This window comes from Ranitomeya imitator, chromosome 3 (assembly GCF_032444005.1).
Source record: "Ranitomeya imitator isolate aRanImi1 chromosome 3, aRanImi1.pri, whole genome shotgun sequence".
NCBI lineage: Eukaryota > Metazoa > Chordata > Amphibia > Anura > Dendrobatidae > Ranitomeya > Ranitomeya imitator.
The window spans coordinates 91,360,195-91,379,030 of NC_091284.1; the positions used below are offsets into that span (position 1 = coordinate 91,360,195).

The following is an 18,836-nucleotide window of genomic DNA, read 5'->3' on the forward strand; positions in this document are numbered from 1 at the left end:
ATAAACGGGAGCGGAAACGCAGTACACAAGGAGCAAGGAAATAAAGAATAGTCAGGGACGTGGCAGGAGTCAGAAAACCAGAGAAGCAGATACACAGTACAGAATCAAAAGGCAAAATCACACCAGGGAACAGAACCGAGTCAGAACCATACAAGCAAACTAGAATACTGGCACAAGGCACAAGCAAACAGAGGTCAACACACTCAGCCAATAGCAAAAGTATAACTGACAGAGATTGAAGCTTCCCAGGATTATAAGAAGCTCACCCCGAACCAAAGAGAGGCCAATAACAAGCCCCAGGTGTGCAGATCAGAGCCTGCACTGATCAACACATTAACCCCTTTCGTGCAGGTGAAACCCTGCACTGGGATCATGACAAAAACTGTATCCAGCATACTGATGAAAGTCTGAATGAGCCCTAAAAAGCTGCAACTGTAATTGAAAAAGGGAAACAGTGCAAAGCAGTAGTGGCAAATCTGAAAGCCCCATTTTAGTTTGATGGTTACAGTACCTTGACCTTTCCAGTCAAGAAGCAACCGTATATCTACTCTGCTCAACCAAGAATCTTTTGAACTTGAAGGGATCAACTTAATGAAAGTTGTTGCATGAAAATCCATTCTATGGTTTTGTGCCTGTGAGAGACATTGCCTGGAATTTTCAGACTATGAACTTCTTACCACCCAGTTTTCCCAGTAAGTTGGTCAGAATATATCAACATTTGTCACTTTTGTCGAGTCCTTGCCATCATGCATGATGACTTAACATGAAGAACCTGTTCTTCAAGTCTGATACTAATTTTGGATGTTTCAAAAAAAAAAAAAAAAAACCACCAACACAGGATTCTTCCTTTTTAATAATTTACATTATGCATACTGAATACAGGAAGTCGTCTATAAGGACAATTATATTTGTAGTTCAATTTACATTAATCATTTAATTCAAAGTGGAACTGTAAGTACCATAAGTGACTCGACATTTAGAGGTGTGTGGTTCACTATTATAAGTACACATCGATTCTTAGATGAGGGATTTAGAAGGAACTAATAGTGCTAGAGGGTGTCAGTATCCTAAGAACTGTGCAGCCTTAAGATCACAGGATAACCCCCGGGGGATACATGGTCGTAGCCTTTGGCAAAAATGGTGAAGGTTTTGCTACTAGTAAAATGCAGCTTATATCTATTGATACCCAAAAATATATCGGTATAGCTTATAACACATTACCAGGCAGCAGTGTAATAATGAAGAAGTATGGCATGTAAGGGGTAAAGTTTCTCCTTGTGGAGAGTGAAAATCCAGACCTGGCATATCAGAGTGAGGAGACTTCTAGGCCATGGATGCTTCTCTGGAACAAGCAATTTGCATAATGGAAAAGTAGGTCACATGCTAAAAAAAATAAAATTTTACTAGAAGCACTTAAACACTAAATTAAAATAATGTGTTTGGAAATAAAATATTGGATAAGTGCTAATTTACACAAGCGCACTGCGGGTGTATTTTGGTAATTGCAGCCCAACCATTGGTCTTGTAAACAGGATTGGCAGGATGATATCTGTATAATATTTTGTTAGTTCGCGTTACAAGACCTATATAGTCTTGTGGCCAAAATATGGAAGAGAAAAATTAACCATGAAACTGAAGAAATCCCATGCTTGGGGTTTTAGATGTTGACTTTTAGAGGTTAAATAAAGCAAAATAAAGTATTCTCCTATGGGTGCCCACATGCAGGGGCATCCTGGGGCAGAGGTGTGGATGCCTGGGCACCAAAGTCTATCGGGGTGCAACATTTCACACCTCCTGAGCACAGCGGTCGGAAAGCAGAGCGGTGACGTCACCGCTCTGCTTTCCGGCTGACCGGCGCTCACAGCCAGAGCAGAGAAGCACAGCACCGGGGACAGACAGCGGTAGGTAAGTATGTAGTGGTTGTTTTTTTTACTTTAACGATGGTAACCAGGGTAAACATCGGGTTACTAAGCGCGGCCCTGCGCTTAGTAACCCGATGTTTACCCTGGTTACCGGCATCGTTGGTCGCTGGAGAGCTGTCTGTGTGACAGCTCTCCAGCGACCAAACAGCGACGCTGCAGCGATCCAGATCGTTGTCGGTATCGCTGCAGCGTCGCTTAGTGTGACGGTACCTTTAAGCTGTATGTAGATAAGCCGATTTTTATCTGTTAATCCAGGCCGATCACCTATATACAGATGTAGCAAAGTTAACTTTAACATAGATAACACGGTACTGGGATATCACAGCACAAAGTGTAACGTTAAGTTATTTCAATCCTCTAAAGTGAAATGACCTTGTGTTACAAGTAGTGATGAGCGAACGTGCTCGGATAAGGTATTATCAGAGCATGCTCGACTGCTAATTGGGTATCTTTAGCGGGCTCGAATACTATGTTTGTGTCCCCGCGGCTGCATGTCTCGTGGCTGTTCAACAACCACAACACATGCAGGGATTGCCTTACAGGCAATCCCTGCATGTGATGCGGCTATCGAACAACCACGAGGCATGCAGCCGCGGGGACTTGAACATAGCATTCGAGCACACTGAAGATACTACACATGAGAATGCTCTGATAACACCTTATTCGAACGTGTTCGCTCATCACTAGTTACCAGTGATGAGCAGAGATTTAGTTTTTGTTGACTCAGCTGCATGATTTACAGCTGCTATCCAACCTGAGTACATGTGGGGGTTGCCTGGTTGCTAGGGAATCCCCACATATATTCAGCCTGTCTAGCAGCCATAAATCATGCAGCTGCTGCAACGAAAACTAAATCTCCGAGCAGTCACAAATACTCAGACACCACTCGAGCGTGCTCTGGAAAACCCGAGCAACGAGTATACTCGCTAATTACTACTAGTTACAAGTCATCAAGAGGGAGCATGGTTTGTCAAGTTAAATGTGGCTACATCTTTACATACATACTAGCGCTCGTTTACCGACATATTTATAGGGGCTGACTTGTACTGATGGAAAGGATTGTTCTGGTCTCACACAGTATCATCTTATCTCAAGCACAAGTCCTGTTTATATGGGGCATCATATTACTCGTAATGATGGTTTTTATGCCATCTGATCAACCAACAACTGAGCATTTCTCTCGTTTGCAGGGTGAACATGGGCAGATAATTGGGAATGAGTATTCTTTGGAAAGCTCATTCAATTCTCAGCCTGTCTTAATGCATCTGGTCAATCCCAAGTATGGGATTGACAAGCCTACGGTTAGGTGGATTCATAACTGGCTCAATGATCGTACTCAAAGAGTGGTAATAAGTGGTTGCACATCCAATTGTAAAAGTGTTTCAAGTGGGGTATCACAAGGCTCTGTCCTGGCCCCAGTGTTGTTCAACATTTTTATAAATCATCTAGGTAAGGGCAGGGCTGTGGAGTCTGAGTACATTTTGTTGAGTCGGAGTTAGAGTCGGTGTCATGGAAATTGAGGAGTCGGAGTTGGAGTCGGAGGTTTGGCTTACCGACTCAACAGCCCTGGTATGAGGGAGTTGGAGTTGTGGAGTTGGAGTCGGAGTCGGTGTCATGGAAATTGGAGAGTCTGAGTCAGAGGTTTGGCTTACCGACTCCACAGCCCTGGATAAAGGAACTGAAGGTAAACTAATCAATAAAGCCAGAGAAGAGAAAGGATTTAAGGTACCTTCACACTGAGTGACTTAACGATATCGCTAGCGATCCGTGATGTTGCAGCGTCCTGGATAGCGATATCGTTGTCTTTGACACGCAGCAGCGATCTGGATCCTGCTGTGACATCGCTGGTCAGAGCAGAAAGGCCAGAACTTTATTTCGTCGCTGGATCACCCGCAGACATCGCTGAATCGGCGTGTGTGACGCCGATTCAGCGATGTCTTCACTGGTAACCAGGGTAAACATTGGGTTACTAAGCGCAGGGCCGCGCTTAGTAACCCGATATTTACCCTGGTTACCATTGTAAATGTAAAAAAAAAAAAAAAACACTACATACTTACATTCCGGTGTCTGTCCCCTCGCCGCCAGCTTCCCGCACTGACTGTGAGCGCCGGCCGGCCGTAAAGCACAGCGGTGACGTCACCGCTTTGCTTTACCGCCGGCCGGCGCTGAGACAATGCAGGGAAGCTGAGGCCGGGGGACAGACACCGGAATGTAAGTATGTAGTGTTTTTTTTTTTTTTTTTTTTACATTTACACTGATAACCAGGGTAAACATCGGGTTACTAAGCGCGGCCCTGCGCTTAGTAACCCGATGTTTACCCTGGTTACCCGGGGACTTCGGCATCATTGGTCGCTGGAGAGCTGTCTGTGTGACAGCTCTCCAGCGACCACAAAATGATGAAACAGCGACGCTGCAGCGATCGGCATCGTTGCCTATATCGCTGCAGCGTAGCTTAATGTGACGGTACCTTTAGAATGATCTAGATAAGCTTGAACAATGGACAGTGACTAATAGAATGATATTTAACAGGGAGAAATGCAAGATTCTACGTCTGAGAAGAAAAACAAAAAATTACATGTACAGAATGGGAGGAATAGTACTAAGCAACAGCACGTGTGAAAAAGACTTGGGTATACTAATAGATCACGAGTCAGTGTGACGTGAGTCGCCCATCAGGGCAGTGGGGTACTCGGTACTGGGTCTAATTCTTAAAGGGATGTGTCACAGCGGCAGCGACCCGGTCCATGGCCCTGGGCACCCATGTTAAAGGGAAGGTCTTTAAAGGGAATGTTCGTGACGCCACCTGTGGTATTCAGTCAGTGTGGATCAACGCTGCTTAAAGGGGTCCTCTGGGGTGATGTTATGGCAGCTAGATGGTATAACTTCCCACAGGTGAAGTAGGTCCCCAGGGCTCCCGGTGAATAGATGGATGATGGTGAGTGGTGCAGTAAAGAATGAAGGACACAGTTGTGCAGTCTCATTACCTGGCTTTACTGATGGTAGCAGGCAGCCACAGTCAAGGGCACCAGATCAAAGGTATAGGCAGGGTCCGGACGGCTTGGAAGCGAGTTCAAAGTCCAGCATTATCAGGTGGATTTAAAAGTCTTCCTTTTAGCACTGTGTAGTTATAGTCCCTTACTGCCCATGGCTTTGTAGCAAGGTCCTCTCAGTTATCTCTGTCCTTTGTGTTAGTGGGACACAAACCCGTATGACAGGTGACTCGAGCCTTTTTACAGGGTCTCCATCACGACCCGGGCTCTATGTGTCACTGTGTCTCCTGGCTGTTAGGGCAAACAGGTGATGTATAATCCAGCTGTCCTGTCAGTTTCTGCTATGTGTCTTAGAGTCCCACAAAAGCCTCGGTCTTCCGGCTACCGGTGTCTGCGCTTAATCAGGGATGTAGCCCAGTCGCAGCTATTCTTCCTTATTGTCTTTATCCTGTGTTTCGCTCTCCGGCACGTTAGCTAAAAGCTGTTCTTCCTTCTGTATCTCGCCATCTAGGAGCTACAGCACCTCAGGCTGTACGGCCCCTCACCCATCCTTCTGCCTCAGACTGCTCCAGTCTGCTGTCCGGCACCAACTGACTATATCTTCCCAACTGCCTAGCAAATAACTCCTCCTCCTGACCAGAGAGAGCAGCTCCCCTGAAATCGGGTGTAGAGCTCCCCCTTCTGGCCTGAAGTCAGAATTGTGTTGTATGTGCGGATTACCTTTTAACCTTTGTCAGGCTGCATAATTTTACAACGTTAACAGGCTGCAGAGGTACAATTGTACCTTCATATATATGTTATTGAAATTTGGCCAATATATTCTGGACCAAAACTGCAGAGATGTCACGAAATTTCAGCCCTCTACGGCTTTTCGAAAAAAAAAGTTATTGCAATTTTAAAACGGAATAGTTACAATTGTACCTACTCAGCCGGACGAAGGTTAAATGGATCCTTCCTTGCTTCTAAGCGTGACATCACTCTCCCCGTGAGGAAAGCAATGCCACTGTAACAACCGGTTACCTGGGGTGTTAGAGATGTACAGCAAAAAAGGCCAACAATTCTAGGATGTAATAAGAGAAGCATAGAGTCTAGATCATGTAAAGTAATAATTCCCCTCTACTCCTCCTTGGTCAGGCCTTATCTGGGATACTGTGTCCACTTCTTGTCACCACATTTTAAAAAAAGACATTGAAAAACTGGAGCAAGTTCAGAGAAGAGCTACCAGGATGGTGAGCGGACTGCAAAGTATGTCCTATGAGGAACTGTTAAAGGATCTGGGAAAATTTAGCTTACAAGAAAGGCTAAGAGGAGACTTAAAAGCTGTCTACAAATATCTAAAGGGATGTCACAGTAAAGAGGGATCATCATTATTTTCATTTGCACATGGAAACAAGAGAAGCAATGGAATGAAACTGAAAGGGAGAAGATACAGATTAGATATTAGAAAAAAAAAACTTTATGATATTGAGGGTGATCAGTGAGTAGAACAGGCTGCCACGAGAGGTGGTGAGTTCTCTTTCAATGGAAGTCTTAAAAAACAGAAGCTGGACAGACATCAGATGGATTAGTGAATCCTGCATTGAGCAGGGGGTTGGACACGATGACCCTGGAGGTCCCTTCCAACTCTAAAACATTCTATGATACTTAGTTGATGGCGATGATGTACTTATGGGAGTTGTTCACACAATGTAGATTAGATAGATAGATAGATAGATAGATAGATAGAGCGCAGGGGGACATTTATGGGCCGGAATCAGGGGGCGTGGGGACACTGTAGGGGGTGGAAACTAAGTGATATGGGCAGGATTGCGACACAGATTTCAGTGCCAGCGCAGTCTGCGCTTTCCGGCACCATTTTTTCTTGAATACGGACACTGTGGCTATAATCTAACGCTAGGAGTGTCGCGCTTGCGCAGTCTATGAAGGCTTCGGACAGAGTGACGCACCTACCGTAATATATACACACATCTTCTCATTTAAAGATTTTTCTGTATTTTCATGACTATGAAAATTGTACATTCACACTGATGGCATCAAAACTATGAATTAACACATGTGGAATTATATACTTAACAAAAAAGTGTGAAACAAATGAAATTATGTCTTATATTCTAGGTTCTTCAAAGTAGCCACCTTTTGCTTTGATGACTGCTTTGCACACTCTTGGCATTCTCTTGATGAGCTTCAAGAGGTAGTCACCGGGAATGGTTTTCACTTCACAGGTGTGCCCTGTCAGGTTTAATAAGTGGGATTTCTTGCCTTATAAATGGGGTTGGGACCATCAGTTGTGTTGTGCAGAAGTCTGGTGGATACACAGCTGATAGCCCTACTGAATAGACTGTAAGAATTTGTATTATGGCAAGAAAAAAGCAGCTAAGTAAAGAAAAATGAGTGGCCATCATTACTTTACGAAATGAAGGTCAGTAAGTCAGTCCGAAAAATTGCAGTGCAGTGGCAAAAACCATCAAGTGCTACAAAGAAACATTGCTCACATGAGGACCGCCCCAGGAAAGGAAGACCAAGAGTCACCTCTGCTTCTGAGGATAAGTTTATCTGAGTAACCAGCCTCAGAAATCGCAGGTTAACAGCAGATCAGATTAGAGACCAGGTCAATGCCACACAGAGTTCTAGCAGCAGACACATCTCTACAACAACTGTTAAGAGGAGACTTTGTGCAGCAGGCAAATGGTAAAATAGCTGCTAGGAAACCACTGCTAAGGACAGGCAACAAGCAGAAGAGACTTGTTTGGGCTAAAGAACACAAGGAATGGACATTAGACCAGTGAAAATCTGTGCTTTGGTCTGATGAATCCAAAGATGAGATCTTTGCTCCAACCACCGTGTCTTTGTGCGACACAGAAAAGGTGAACGGATGGACTCTACATGCCTGGTTCCCACCGTGAAGCATGGAGGAGGAGGTGTGATGGTGTGTGGGTGCTTTGCTGGTGACACTGTTGGGGATTTATTCAAAATTGAAGGCATACTGAACCAGCATGGCTACCACAGCATCTTGCAGCGGCATGCTATTCCATCCGGTTTGCGTTTAGTTGGACCATCATTTATTTTTCAACAGGTCAATGACCCCAAACACACCTCCAGGCGGTGTAAGGACTATTTGGCCAAAAAGGAGAGTGATGGGATGCTACGCCAGATGACCTGGCCTTCACAGTCACCAGACCTGAACCCAATCGAGATGGTTTTGGGTGAGCTGGACCGCAGAGTGAAGGCAAAAGGGCCAACAAATGCCAAGCATCTCTGGGAACTCCTTCAAGATTGTTGGAAGACCATTCCCGGTGACTACCTCTTGAAGCTCATCAAGAGAATACCAAGGGTGTGCAAAGCAGTCATCAAAGCAAAAGGTGGCTACTTTGAAGAACCTAGAATATAAGACATAATTTCAGTTGATTCATACTCTTTTGTTAAGCATATAATTCAACATGTGTTAACTTATAGTTTTGGTGCCTTCAGCGTGAATGTACAATGTTCATAGTCATGAAAATACAGAAAAATCTTTAAATGAGATGGTGTGTCCAAACTTTTGGTCTGTACGCACACATATATATATATATATATATATATATATATATATATATATATATATATATATATATATATATATATATATATATATACACAAATGCAAGGTCATATAGTCATAATTTGTAGTCTATTACATCAGTTTGTGCCCACACTTAGGCTCAGAGTGCAATCTATAAGAGCGAAGCAACAGATTATTGTGGCTTCCGTTATGAATTAAGCTACAATGCAATGTGACTCCCCCAGAAGAAGGCACACGCAGCCGAAACGCGCGTTGGGGTCGTGGCACCATCAGACCAGACCAGAGGTAATGCTAATCATACAAGTTTGTCTATTGGTATCATCCATTATGCCATTTGTTTTACTGACCTATATGTGGGAATTGTGAATGACTATGCCGCAAGGCGAGAGAAACTGTTTATCCTCGGGGTTAATGAGTAATGTGGAAGTGGATTATATGGCTCTGTGATACTATTACCTTTGGTCTGTGGTGTTGTGTTTTCATTTTTGGTACCATTTCCATCTTTATTGTTTATAAATTTTATATGTTATTACCAACAAAATCTATGTAATTTTTTGTATATGTAGTTCTAGTGTGCACAATTTTTTGTAGGTTTATAAATGCAATGTGAACGCAGCCTAAGGAATCAATTACTTCAATGTGTTTGTGTTCTCAGTGGACTCCTGCATCACACTACTTTAAGCTATGTGCACACGTTGCAGATTTGACTGTGGAATTTTCTGGCCAGATTCTGCATTTCTTGGCAGAAAATGCAGGTCAGAATTTGCGCCTTTTTTGGTATATGCACACGTTGCAGATTTTAGTGCAGATTTCTTCCTTTTTTACCCCTGCAGATTTCTATTATGGAATGGGTGCAGAAACGCAGCAGATCTGGAAAACGAATTGACATGGTCCTTTTTTTTTTTTATCTGCTACGTTTTCTGTGCAGATTTTTCCGCACCATTAGCACAGCATTTTTTTTTTTTTTTTTGCCATTGGTTTACATTGTACTGTAGAATCACTTGCAGATCCGCAGCGTTTCTGCGTGGAAAAAAAGCTGCAGATCTGCAGGAAATCTGCAACGTGTGCACATACCCTTATAGTCTGTGGGGCTACTCACATGTTCAGGCTTTTTTTACAGAAAGAAAGTTCACTTTAGAAAAGATGGAGACATGACTCACTCTAGTCCAAGATCATTCAACTGAACAGGTCAGTGAAAACAAACACCCAGACATGAGAAAAATGGATGAGGCCTGGATAATGGATACAGACATGGTCTGAAAACAGATGAAATCACATCCAGCATAGTGATGGAAGGATTTTTAGATGAGGGAGAAAAAAGCTGACGTGTGAATTCGGCCTTAAGGTACCGTCACACATAACGATTTCTTTAACGATATTGTTGCTTTTTGTGACGTAGCAACGATATAGTTAATGAAATTGTTATGTGTGACAGCGACCAACGATCAGGCCCCTGCTGGGAGATCGTTGGTCGCTGGGAATGATCAGGACCTTTTTTTTGGTCGCTTTTCACCCGCTGTCATCGTTGAATCGGCGTGTGTGATGCCGATCCAGCGATGAGTCCCCGGGTAACCAGGGTAAACATCGGGTTACTAAGCGCAGTAACCCGATATTTACCCTGGTTACCATTGTAAAAGTAAAAAAAAAAAAACACTACATACTCACATTCCGGTGTCTGTCACGTCCCTCGCCATCAGCTTCCCGCACTGACTGTGAGCGCCAGCCGTAAAGCACAGTGGTGACGTCACCGCTGTGCTGTGCTTTACGGCCAGCGCTCACAGTCAGTGCAGGAAGCTGATGGCGAGGGACGTGACAGACACCGGAATGTGTGTGTGTAGTGTTTTTTTACTTTTACAATGGTAACCAGGGTAAACATCGGGTTACTAAGCGCAGCCCTGCGCTTAGTAACCCGATGTTTACCCTGGTTACCCGAGGACTTCGGCATCGTTGGTCGCTGGAGAGCTGTCTGTGTGACAGCTCCCCAGCGACCACACAAGGACTTTCCCACGATCACGGCCAGGTCGTATCGCTGGTCGTGATCGTTGGAAAGTTGATCAGTGTGAAGATACCTTTAGTATGCATATGGTGTTCGGCACGAAACCACTTACCAAATATCTTTTCACTCCCCTCCCATGATCAGGGCCTTATTAGGCTAGAAGGGTGAGCCGCCGATGAGCAGGGGTGCTATTGCACAGGCGTATAGGGGTGCCAACCTCCGCTGATAGGTAGGGAGTAGCGATGAGCGAATATACTCATTACTTGGGTTTTCCCGAGCACACATGGGTGGTCTCCGAGTATTTGTGACTGCTCGGAGATTTTGTTTTTGTTGACACAGCTGCATGATTTACAGCTTCTAGCCAACCTGAATACATGTGGGGATTCCCTAGAAACCTGGCAACCCCCACATGTACTCAGGCTGGCTAGCAGCCGTAAATGATGCAGCTGAGTCAACAAAAACTAAATCTCCGAGCGGTCACAAATATCCGGAGATCACCCGAGCGTGCTAGGGAAAACCCAAGCAACGAGTATATTCGCTCATCGCTAGTAGGGAGGCTCAGTGTGTTACAGGGACAGGCACCTCCCTGGGGTGTTTACATTTTTCATTTTTTGGTGATGACATTCTTTTCACGTTATGCATTCTTGACATTTTTATTGATGTGAAATAAAGGTTATATTTTAACTTTAGTAAGTTTAGGGTTTTACGGTGCGCCAGGAAACTATTACTGTAACAAGAGTTTGTAAAGTCCATAGAAAAAGTCAGTAATACCCCAGAAGAGCATGTAGTAATGCAAACAGCAGGATAACTGGCTTTATTTGAGCATAAACCAAAAGATTGACAGTACTGTTCGAATCACCGCCTGAAGGAGAAACCTGGCTGCTGTGGCTGCAGTTACGCCTATGGTCAGAGGAAACCCATGATGTCATTGTTAGGACGTACAAACACCATACAGATGTTGCCTCGGTCGCATTCAATCTCAGGACCTCAGTGCTGCAATTCATTAGTGTTAGGCTACGTTCACACATTAAATTTTTGGTAAGCATTTTGCATTGCGCATTTTGGAATAAAATGCAAGAAACCCATTTTATTTAATGTGTGCACAAATTCTGCAACATCAAAAACTCAGCAAATAAATATTCATTGTGAGAACGTAGCTTAACCCACCCAAATAAGCATCACATGCACCAGGCGTGGGTAGGTTATACCTCGATTCAACCCAAAAGTCCAATATCCAAGATATCCAATATCACAGAAGGGTCCAGGTCACAGCAAGACAACATTTATTTTATTTATTTGTGGGGCATGAATGCGTATAACCGCTGTAACACGTATTGGTGCGCCATAATGAAGCGCTAAGAGACGTATCTGGGACCCATGGTGCATATTATACCACAGAGCGGCCATGAATAAAACGAGCTACATAAACAGCAATTACATAATACATCCTTATCATATCTGCTTCCTTTACAAGTGAAATCAGTAATAACAGGGCAGATGTCTGCAGATCCTGAGAACATGATAAGGAAAGGATGGTGGTTTAGTTAGACTGTTGCTTTGAAGTTCTAGAGTCCAGGGTTCAAATCTAAGGAAAGACAATGGGTTTGATTCATCATTTGCCCTTTTTTGTCACTTTTCTTTTTGCATCAAATTCATCAAAATGGTACATAATTAAAAATTTGGCTGAAAAGTAAAAAATGCTTCTTATTTGTACTTTAGCCGTTTTGTGATTTATTTATTTTTAGCGCAAAAATATTGGTCCAAAATATCTAGAGTACAAACAAAACACTCAGGGGAGGAAAGCTGGTATACATTTGTAGTAAATTCTGCAAAATTCGAAGTTGATGAAGCATGCGAAAATATCCGAAAACCCCTAACACCACAGACCATGGCATACGTAAAAAAAAAAAAATGCAAATTTGAAAAAGAAGTAGAGCAAATGAAAACCAGGAGAAAACCCCCACAAATAAACAAAAAGAGCGTTAATGAATAAGTCAGGCCCATTATCTACATGGAGTTTAGTTCCTTCTCACTGGGTTTCTTCCAACACTTTAATAATACAGTAATAGATTAATTGACTTACTATGAAATAGGTGTGAGAGATTGTATTCACACAACCGTATTGTACTGTCAGTGTTACAGCCCAACTGTGCGGTTTTGAGCTATACCAACAGTGTAATATACAGGTGCTTCTCACAAAATTAGAATATCATCAAAAAGTTCATTTATTTCAGTTCTTCAATAGAAAAAGTGAAACTCATTATATAGTCATTCCAAACAGAGTGATCTATTATGTTTTAAGTATTAAGTGTTTATTTCTGTTAATGTTGATGATTATGGCTTACAGCCAATGAAAACCCAAAAGTCATTATCTCAGTAAATTAGAATACCTGATAACACTAGCTTGAAAAATGATTTTAAAATCCGAAATGTTGGCCTACTGAAATGTATGTTCAGTAAATGCGCTCAATACTTGGTCGGGGCTCCTTTTGTATCAATTACTGCATCAATGCGGCATGGCATGGAGGCGATCAGCCTGTGGCACTGATGAGGTGTTATGGAAACCCAGGTTGCTTTGATAGCAGCCTTCAGCTCGTCTGCATTGTTGGGTTTGTTGTGTTATCTTCCTCTTGACAATACCCCATAGATTCACTACGGGGTTAAGGTCTGGCTAGTTTGCGGGCCAATCAAGCACAGTGATACTGTTGTTTTTAAACCAGGTATTGGTACTTTTGGCAGTGTGGACTGGTGCCAAGTCCTGCTGGAGGATTAAATTTCCATCTCCAAAAAGCTTGTCGGCAGAGGGAAGCATGAAGTGCTCTAAAATTTCCTGGTAGACGGCTGCGCTGACTTTGGTCTTGCTAAAACACAGTGAACCTACACCAGCACAGGACATGGCTCCCCAAACCATCACTGATTGTGGAGCAATCAGTCCAGTTCTTATTCTCCTTGGCCCAGGTAAGACGCTTCTGGTGTTGTCTACTGATCATGAGTGGCCAGACACAAGGACATTGTGGTGGCTCTTGAAGCAATGACTCCAGCAGCAGTCTACTCCTTGTGTATCTCCTCCAAAATTTTGAATGGCCTTTTCTTAATCCTTTCAAGGCTGTGGTTATCCCGGTTGCTTGTGCACCTTTTTCTACAACACTTTTTCCTTCCACTCAACTTTCAATTAATATGCTTGGATACAGCACTCTGTGAACAGCCAGCTTCTTTAGCAATGATCTTTTGTGGCTTTCCCTCCTTGTGGAGTGTGTCAATGACTGCCTTCTGGACATCTGTCAAGTCCGCAATCTTCCCTATGATTGTGGAGCCTAATGAAACAGACCAAGGACCTTTTTAAACCCTTTGGAAGCCTTTGCCGGTGGTTTTTAGTTAATTATGCTAATTTATTGAGATAATGACTTTTGGGTTTTCATTGGTTGTAAGCCATAATCATCAACATTAACAGAAATAAACACATGAAATAGATCACTCTGTTTGTAATGATTCTATATAATATAGGAATTTCACTTTTTGTATTGAAGAACTGAAATAAATTAACTTTTTGATGATATTCTAATTTTGTGGAAGCACCTGTATGCATATAAGGCGGTTAATTCAGGTCAGGTGACTCATGGTCGAGTCAGTCTTTGTGGCCACAACAGACCGTAAATAAATCTGAAATCAGAATACTGGAGAGACAGACCCAAGGACAACATCTGCAAGGAGTTTGTATGATCTCCCCGTGTTTGTGTGGGTTTCCTCTGGGTTCCCCGATTTCCTCCCACACTCCCAAGACATACTGATCTGGAATCTAGATTCTGATCCCCAATGGGGACAGTGTTGATAAGGTCTGTAAAGTGCTGTGGAATTAATGGCACTATATAAGGGAGTTAAATAAATATAAATAAATATTGGAATACACCGGTATGGACTGAAGCAGTGGGACTTTCAGCTAGGAAGCTTTCATACTGTAGCAATTTTGCTTGTAAGGCTGGGTGCCCATGATGTGGAAGTAGCAGGGCTTTGGACGCAGCCATGTTTGCTTCGTCCAACGCGCTGCCTTCTATTGAACGCAGGTAAAATCCGCATGTGTTCACTGAACCGTGCAGATACACCGCGTCCAATACATTCTATTGATGTAATTTCTCTTGCGGAGACTAGCAAAATTGACATAAAATTTCTAGAAATCCCATCCACTATGCCGTCGCGGCTGGCCACTGCGGGTTTGACGCTGCATAAGTACACAGCATCAAACCGGAAGCAATTACTGATCGTGGGCACATACCCTAAGGCCACTTTCACACTTCCGTTTTTTGCCATCAGTCACAATCCGTCATTTAAAAAAAAAAAAAAAAAGGGTCCAGCAAATGTTTCTGCTGGATCCTTTTTTTTCTTATAAACTTGTATTAGCAACAGATTGTGACGGATGGCCTTCTGTTTCGTCCGTCGTGCGCTGGATCCGTCGTAAAAAAATCGCTGCCCATCTGGCAGAGAGAACACACAGAGGAATGTTTTTTTTTGTACGTTGGACAGCGACGTTGGCAGTGTCCGTCGTTGGCTATAATGAAAGCCTATGGGCGCAGGATCCGTTGCTGTCCAGCGACGGATTCAGTCTTTTGAAACTGAGCATGCGTGGAAGAATTTCCAGTCAAGGAAATTCTCTCTCACGCTCGCTCTCCCTTTTTACTATACTCACCTTCCGGCGGCCCCCGAAGCCTTCCCGATCCTCGTGATGCTCCCGGCAGCTCCCGTTCCCAGTGATGCCTTGCGAAATGACCCCAGATGACGTAGCATCACCCGAGACCGCTATGTCATCACAGGTCATTGTCTCGCAAGGCATCACTGGGAACCGGAGCATCGTGAGGATCAGGAAGGCTGCGGGGGCCACGGGAAGGCTTTGGGGGCCACCGGAAGGTGAGTATCCCATTGAATTCAATGGGTTGTGCTGTGTATGCGTTTTCGGAGCGAAAACGCGTACACAACACAATGTGTGTACATAGCCTTAAATTCCAGCAACTGCCTCGACGGATCCATAAAAAAAAAAAACAGATCCTGTGCATCAGTTTTTTACAATCTGCACAGGATTTGTCTTTTCAACATTTTGACAGATTGTGATGGTTTGTGACAAACGGAAGTGTGAAAGAGGCCTTAAATATGCAGTTCTGATGCAGGCATCTTCATAGAATTCTTACTTCTCAAGTACTTTTTCCTCTTCCTTGTGAGCCAACATGTGGAAACCACATCCCTGGTTAGATTGGTCTCCTAATTTCAATAGGTGGCGACAATCCACTATGCACCTCAACCTCCATAGACCACCAACATGGTACATACATCCAAAAACAAGAGACATTAATGAAGTTTTTCCTAGGAGTAAATGAAAAGTATCACGATCGCAAAGTGTGACCTGGGCCTTAAAGTTCTTATTCCTCGGCACGGCATCTACACATAGGTTAGATGATAAACATATAATTAGTGAATCCAACTGCTTAAGGCTATGTTTTGTTTTCACGGTCAGTATTTGTATTGCTTTGGACGCAGTTCTGTCCAAAGAGCTGCCGGCTTTTGTACGCGTGGTGATTCCGCATGTGTTCATTGAACTATGTGGAATCACGGTATCCTATACATTGGACTGTGATATTTATCTTGCAGAGACCCAGCGTTTCCGCAAAATAAATAGACATGCTGCGGTCTGGAAAGACGCGCCGCATGTCCGGTTATGCAGGGAAGCCGGAGGCGTCCCAACACGCATAGTGGTGATGGGATTTCATAAAATCCCCACCACTATGCAGTAACATCTGGCCGCTGCGGATTGGATTCTGTGCCTGTACACAGCGCCCAGCCGCAACATTTCCTGACCGTGGAAACATACCCTTTGGGTACCTGCAGACGAGTGCATGAATAATCGTCCGAGTTTCATCCAGAAAATTGAGATTTTTTGTTATTTTTGCATCACATTTTCAGCCATGTTTTCGCTTCTTACTTACGTGCGACGTCCATGTGCCATCCGTACAACTACAGTAAAACATGTACATGATCACATACAGTTTCATAGGTTGATAGTAGAAATCTAGTTTTCTCACACCCATAGACTTGAATGGGCTAGTCTCATTCGAGACTCTGATGGATGTAATGCATGCTGTGATTTTGTTCTCAAAGACATTCGGACCAGGAAAAAAAAATAATGAATCTTTCTAAACAGCACTATTGAATATTGAATAACATGGATCAGTCTGCTGTCCGATTAAAAAACTGCTAACACATGTCTGATATATACGCTCGTCTGCATGAGCCCTAACAGTAAGGGGCCATGCGGACAGACCCCGCCAATCATACACTTTCTATACACCCGGGCAATGTGATTGTTTGATATTATACTGTTTATCAGAAAAATACAACTTTTCTATATAATGCCAGTGTGCCAAACATGGCCACCGAGATGTTGGGCATTGCATCACAGCAATACTTTCTAGTCGTGCCCGCTGTGCTTTCGCCAGTCATCCCAGTTGCTCACTGGAAGGTTTCGGGCAGAGATCCGGCACAGGCTGGCAGCTTTACAGGGCACTTTACGCTGGCGTATCAGACTGCAGAGCTCCGCATCATATGTCACATCTTGTTTGTTGTCCGGACATTTCTGCAGCGTCTTGTTCTACTGACATCTTGTAAGGTCGATCCAATGAGCGACAGTCAATATTCTACATGTCAGAGATTCACTAATGGCCACAGCTGTAATAATACACCATCAGTTCTATGGAAAGCAGTGAACCTGCCCCCGGCCGTAACTAGAGCGGTCAGGCTATACAGGCCGTCGTCTGATTTCATCCTTGTATTTATTTTCCATTTTCTATAATTACTATTTTAACATTGAATATCACAAATATCAGACATCCAAAAATTGAGGTTATTTTCATAAAGAAAAAAAAAAACTTTTACTTTATTTTAAAAGGTCTAACTATTTGTTTCCACCGACATGGATAGAAAGAGTAAAAACCATCAATATTTATAAGCTGTTTTTCATCATTTTTAGGGTTCACACGACTGCTATTCAATGAACTCGGACCAGTGTTATTCAATGATGCAGTGCTGATCTGTGTATTTTTTGTAATATGTATTCGGCGTGAGAAAAAAAAAAAAAAAAACGCAGAATGCCGAGATATTAGTTGGAAATCGGATGGGTGCGAGAAAAAAAAAAAAATATTGGTTGCCACACAGTATGGCATCTGAATTTTACAGATAGATTACAGTTCTGTAGCATAGGAAACAGTAAATGGTCCTGTAAGAGATTAATAGCGGATTTAAAAAAAAACAAAAACGGATTGTATACGAATGAAAAGTGAGAAAAGAAAAATCACACTTTTCTGGATGGAAATTGGACTTATTTTTAATGCTCATATGAGCCCTTAATTCTGGTCATTTTCAGGTGTGTATAAGAGCTCGCTCACATGAGCGAATAAATTGGACATAAAAGATTGCACTGCGCTCAGCCTAATGTTAAACTATGGGGCACCTCACATCTGCGATTATCTTCTCATGCCAATTCGAAATGAGAAAAAAGCGCAGCATGCTGCGAATGGTTGCGAGAATCGGATTGTGCCCACCCATACAAGTCTATGGGTGCGTGTGAAACATCGCACTGCACTCGAATGTCACCCGAGTGCAGTGCGATTCCCACGGACGCCGTCAATGGAGAAAATACTTTCTCCGTCTCCTCCGCACCTGTGCTGCGATTCTCACATGTGAGAGAATAGGAGCACAGAGCACCGACACTCGGATCACGGCAGAGCAGGAGCCGAAGGTCGTTAGCCCATCGCACCGGATGTTATACCCTCGTGTGACTCCGGCCTTACAGGGCCATTTGTACAATCATTAGGTATGCCAAGTCCTTGCTCGACAGCGGGTTTAATGATAATGATAGCGGAAATAAAAATGGACAGTTCCTGTGATTAGGCTTGGGTCTGCAAAACGCTCTTCTGAAACCGGACGAAGATTATTTGTCAGTTTTGACCCTTTCACCAAAAAACACATCAAGCCTAAAACTCACCTCTTGACCAGCAAATAAAATGCATAGCTCATCTACAAATACAAAAATGCCATAGTACATAAGACATGCCCTGTATGACAGTCATGCTACAACAGCCTTAAGATAAAAAGGACAATTCTAGATATCCGAATAATTATTAGGAATTCTAATCATTCATACCCTGGGCCATGTACCAGTCTAAATACTGAAGGCCTATCCGACTATTTTATAAAGAACAGGTGCCGCCGGTCAGGCAAGGATCAGCTATTTAATTAGACGCCAGGCCCCTGGGAGGGTCGTAGAGTATTTAAGCCCCTCTTCTCATTAAGCATTTACGCTAATTGCCATAAATCTCCGTTATGTCCGT

The 18,836-nt window shown here is 43.3% G+C and overlaps 1 protein-coding gene across 7 annotated transcripts in view; it reads right to left on the bottom strand.

Annotated features, from left to right (window-relative positions):
- Positions 1–18,836, bottom strand: part of LOC138672775 (cytospin-B-like) — a 461,361-nt gene that overhangs the window by 247,250 nt on the left and 195,275 nt on the right. The window lies entirely within an intron of this gene.